The following is a 5,673-nucleotide window of genomic DNA, read 5'->3' as shown; positions in this document are numbered from 1 at the left end:
ACAGCCGCACACGTTCCCCCTTCCCAGTTAGCATACGACCATAGTTTCCACCGGGGATTGGTTACCCGGACTCCGTCTTTGTAAAGATTGGGATAGGAGTTGCTAGACAGAGGTGGGTGACCACAATAGAGTCTCAAGTGCCACGTGCCCAGCCATTTTACAATCCAAACCCACTAACAAACACGTAATTTAAATGAACGGTGTAGTCTTAAATTGGTCTGATTCAATTAAATACGTACGGCTAATTCGTGATGAGAATCTTACTTTCAAGTAGAACATTGAAAATATTCGATTAAAGTGCAATTGGTGTGAAAAAGGTTTGTTTGTTTTCATCAACAGGAATTTTAGATTTCGTCTTAGGCGTCGTACACAATTTACGTAACGCATGAGGGGGTGGGGAGGGAGGTTGAGTTTGCGTTACTTATCGTTACGTAGAGGGGGGGGGGGGGTAATAGAGACAGTTACGTAACTGTGATGTTTGCTCGAAATTGAAAATTTCGAAGAAGGGCCAGGCTGTTCAGCGTTACGTAATTTTAGGGGGGAAGTCATATCGAACGTTACCTATCGTTACATAGGGGGGAGGGGGTCTGAAATCTAGATTTTTAGCGTTACGTAATTTGTGTACGACGTCTTAAAAATAAACTGTTATTTTACAAACAAATATTCAGACCAGCAATGTTATATGCAATACTCATCTGGACAAGTTGTTGTGTAACCAGGGAAAAGATTTTTCAACGGATTCCTGATAAACATTCGAAAATAATATTTGAGCATCCTTCCTGGTTTAGCACGAATAAACTACACAGGTTTACTAATGTGGAAACATTAGAAAAAATGCCAAACCAAATTATCAACAGGTTCCGACAAAAATCGTTGCAATCCTTAATTACAACGATTAGCTTACTTTATACTGAGTGAGATAGTTTTAAGTTCAATTCAAAGTTTCATTTTACTCCATTTTTTTGCTTGATAAGCAGGTTTGATTTTTTTTTCTAAAATCATATTCAATTAACTGCGAAAGTAATTGAAATCTATTAATGGTTTTAACCTGATCACAATTGCAATCCACCAAAACAATCTCTGAAGCATAAACAAATATTTTCTCTTAGTCTATATTGGTTTTCTCATACAATCAACAAAGAATCCATCCATCAGATAGTAGCAGCACTTCTGACAATTTCTCCAAAGCGTAATGGGAGAATATTACACTGTTCTGAATCGACTTCTTCCAGCTCAAATAATCCAGCTACAACCTGCACTCCATGAGAGAGACAGAAAAAAAAAACCAGAAGAGCTAACGAATATTAAAACAATTTTCAACAAGTTTTACCGTTTGATATCTTTCGTACAGTCGGCGGGGGGCATTCGTCATAAGGGAAGCTGAGCCCAGAGAACGACGTTATTGCGAATTTACGTTCAATTTTTGCACCGGCTGTAATTTGCACAAATTAAAATCGAAAGCCCTTGCCGGCGTTCGTTCTTTTATCGAAACTATGAGTTTTATGAGGTCAATCAGTGATTTAATAGTTGGGAGACCATGTTCGTTTTGTTGGCCGTAGCTGTAGTAGAACTCATCAAAGCAATTTTTCTCTTATGGCTCTTTCACAAATATTGTATTAATTTAGGTGGAATATATGGAAGGTGACTAGTCAAATGTTTTCCAAAAGGGTTTTCAACAAAATGGTCAATAAATGTAACAAAAAAATGCCAACATTTCAAGCACCGTAAACAAATTCTCCAAATATTAATTAGTTGCAATTATAATCACAGAATGCGAAGATGGACGATTGTTTCAATTAATTTAAAACTTTGTGAATGCACCGGCCAGCAGCAGTCGTCTGATGTTCCACTGACGGTAGAATTTCTCCGCCCAAGTCAAATATTAATTTTTACCGGTCGGTGGTTGTCGGCAAATGGCAAATGCGCTTCATCCAATTATAATTGTTTTTGCAAGCCCTGCTGGAAATGGAAACAATCCATGGTCTTCTGCTGCTATTGCAGCTTCCTGCCCATGAGCCGGACAGATAGATATACATCATCAAACGACTCCGAGCTAATTGGATTTATAATGAAAATTTGCATTTCCCAAAAACCAGCCTTCCGGATTCATCCGGTATTCACATATGTACGACTCATTATTCATCACATCATAGCTGATACGGATATGGAACTGTTTCAAAATAGGATTATTAGAGATTAAATGTCCGCCTACGCTTTTCATGTGGACCCAACGATGGTCAACCAGCGGCTAGTGGTTCGTTAGCTTTCGGATGGATTCTGTCTGCAGGAAATTGGTCACTCCTAGCTACAGCCAAGCTCATTAATTGGTTCAGATTATGTAAGGTTTGACACTGTACCCTGCGTGAAATGTCCTGTGCCGGCAGGTGTTCGGATGATGTTTATAACAAATCATTAATACATTGTATTTTTCAAAAAGCCTTAAAGCGATTGGAATCATTCAGAAAAAAAAAATTTCACTGAGAAAAATTTGCTTACAGTTGGTAAACAAAAATTATCTGAGTGGCAAATGTCGAAAAATAAAACCAAATTATTAAAATTTGATCAAGTGATCTAGATTGAATCGGGTAGGATCCGAGAAGTTCAGTTCGAAATGCGGTTCAGAGTCTGATCGCGGCAGAGTCTTTGATGTTTAAGTTCCTCAAACGAGAATCCTACGCACGGTTTCGCCCTGCAAAACTATGACTTGACTATGAAGCACATAGTAAAAAATCAATTACTTCACATAAGTGTTACAAAATCTCTATTTTAAAGATCTGATAACTCGTGACACGCGACCAAAGCTCGCAAATTACGAATCAATACGGTACTACGGATTACAACTGTGCACCGACCGATAGTGAACAAACTGGAACAATTGTTGAAATGCAATTTCGAATACACCAGCACGTGTTCGCTCTCCAAGTGACAATTTTGAGATCTGTTACACTTTGCCTTTGTACGCATCCACCCCGATTGAAACGGACCACGATAGATCGGGACAAAGCAGCGCTTTAAATTTCCGCCAACCCATGACCAAACGCGTGCCAATATTTGCTACGGTGATTTAACCGAAAAGTCAGTCTCATTTTCGTTTCCAAACATCAACAAAGTTCCCCACCCATTTTACAAACGCATCTGAACGGGAAAAAACCCTCCTCATCATTTTGGCTGTAAATTTGTCGTCGTCATCATTAAATAGATTTAAATTAAATTTACATGCTTAAATACCCAATAAAGGTGCAGGACACAAGCAGCTGACGGACACCCCGCTTCTGGTTTTTCCTTGGAACCACGTGCAAACAGTAACCGAATCTTCTCCCTCTCGCTACGCTATCATTTCATTATTGCCACTAGGGGAATAGCGAGAGCGCTTCATCGTCCTGCTAGACATAATGATTCCGATTGAGGAACGGCCGGCCGAACCGATTCAAATCACGAGTCAGAGTGGCATAAAAATCCTGCGTGAGATCTTTCGCTGCGGGGCCACCGATAGCGGGAAAACATTGAAATGGTTCGAAGTTGCAGCGACTGATTATTTTTGAATAGAACTTTATCTAATGTGTCAGTATAAGAAGCTGTACTTAATCAAATTTTTTCTTAGCGATCCACCCAGCAAACAATTTTGTTGATTTCAGCTTAACGTTTGCGGTAAAAAAGGGACTTTTTTCAGATGGTGATGAAAAAAACTAAGACAGATAATTGAGTTGGATAAATTTCCCATTAAAGGTAATTATATTATCTTATTTGCAAAAAAAAATGCTGCGCCCTTGCGAGCGGCCTTCCGGCAGTTAACCGGAACATTCGCCATGGCGGACGAAAACATGCGTGTTGGCATGTTTTTAAGCTCTTACTTCGTTTTTTTATCAATTCCTCCTCCGTTTTCGCGACGAAATTGTTGGAATGGATCTTGCGCTTCAAGTTTGCCAAAAATTCTCGATGCATCACTTGGGGACGTTAGGCGGGTCCGCCCTTGGGTATCATATCGATATTCAGCAGCTCCATTTCCTCCAACGACCGCTTCGAGTAGTAGGCCGACGTCAGATCCGGCCAAAACACCTCGTCTTCGGCCTTTTGGTATTTCTTGATGAACGACGCAACTTCCGACAGGCACTTCGTACTATAAATTTCCTCGTTCACGGCCAGTCCTGAGCAAAAGAAGAGCAGCTTTGACATCCCCTTCTCGCTGATTGTCAGCCGCAGCAGCTCCTTATTGGGGAACTTGGTTTGTGAAATAAAATTCTCGTCGGTGCACACTTCCTTCGTGGGAGAGGTAAATTACGAAGTGCCCTGCTAATCGTTTTCATCCTGGGTAAATCATGTCTCGTCGTCCATCGCCGCCACGTCGTGTTTTGCCAGGAAAATCGACTTATTCAACCGCTGTCGCTGCGTCATTGCCTGCAGCTCCGAGACCAGTGGACGGGACTGCCGCTTCTTGACATGTATGTCCATGTTCCCAAGATACTTTTTCACTGTTTTACCGCATGCACCAACCTCCCGGCCAAGTGCACGCAGCGATGTAGCCACTCTACCCTCGGTCTTCCTCTTCAGCATCCTTTGAAGCTTCTTGTCGCTTAGGGTCGTTGGTCGTCCAGAACCAGGCTTTCTTTCGATGCTCTGATCGTTGTCCAATAGTGTCAATACATACAAAGTGCCGCACGATGTCCGTTTTTGACGCGGCGGGGTAACGTTCTCTGAACGCGCACACTTCTGAACGGAGAAATTTCACTTTTTTCACCATCACAGTTAGAGTTTGACTGATAGAGCTGTCAATTTTTTTTTGCTAACTCATGGGTAACTATGATTGATGATGCATGAGTAGTTTCGTCAGCGCGAATAAAGGTAAACCCATGAAAAATCGGCAATTTTTGTCCATTTTTTTACCGCAAACGTCGATAAAATTAATAAGTAAATTCCGGATGAATTAGAGCCTAGTGAGCTGTTAAACTACCAAATTGTTTGTTGGGCAGGTGCTACAAAGCAGTTCCATGTATTTTTTACAAACTTTATATCGCAAACATAAACAGGGGCTCTCTATAATAAATCAAAAAATAAATCCCTAGGAATCCCTCGGCTCCAGTAGCCGACGTCACACTTAACCCAGAACAGATTTAATTTAACTAGTTGTGATAAATCTCCCAACGTTCGGTGCCTACACGCTAAACGTTTGCCCTGAATAGCAATATCCTGCCACCTCATCACCGCCAAATCTCGGAAGCACCGTACGGCAGCAGCAGCATCATCATCATCACCATTACCACCGGGATCCGGGGAGGGGTTGCGTTGTACACTTGCAAGCAGCACCATCGACAACAACGAAAAGTAAGCGTCAAGTGCGCCTTGTGCCTTGTTCAAGTGACTCGTACCGGCGAAAGATTAAAGGAAAACGACGGGGCTGGTGCCTGGTGCCGCATGAATTGAATCTGTGAATGCTTGTGGAAATTTTCTTGTTGCTCTCCGGAAGGAGGAAGAAGCATCAGGAAATTCCAAATAAAATAGAGAAAATTGTTTTACATTTATTTATTATTAACAGACATAAATCACTTGGCTAGTCTGTTTGCTGGGCATGTCAGGGTAGATTTTATTGTTACGTTTGAGAAAGAAAAGAAACCGGAAATGGAGTTTTATTGCACTTCGATCCACTGGGCAGAAAAACATGTCAGCCAAAACGTTCTC

The sequence above is a fragment of the Wyeomyia smithii genome, chromosome 3 (genome assembly GCF_029784165.1).
Source record: "Wyeomyia smithii strain HCP4-BCI-WySm-NY-G18 chromosome 3, ASM2978416v1, whole genome shotgun sequence".
Taxonomy (NCBI): domain Eukaryota; kingdom Metazoa; phylum Arthropoda; class Insecta; order Diptera; family Culicidae; genus Wyeomyia; species Wyeomyia smithii.
The sequence above is the reverse complement of the archived record's forward strand: the minus strand, read 5'-3'. Positions refer to the sequence as shown.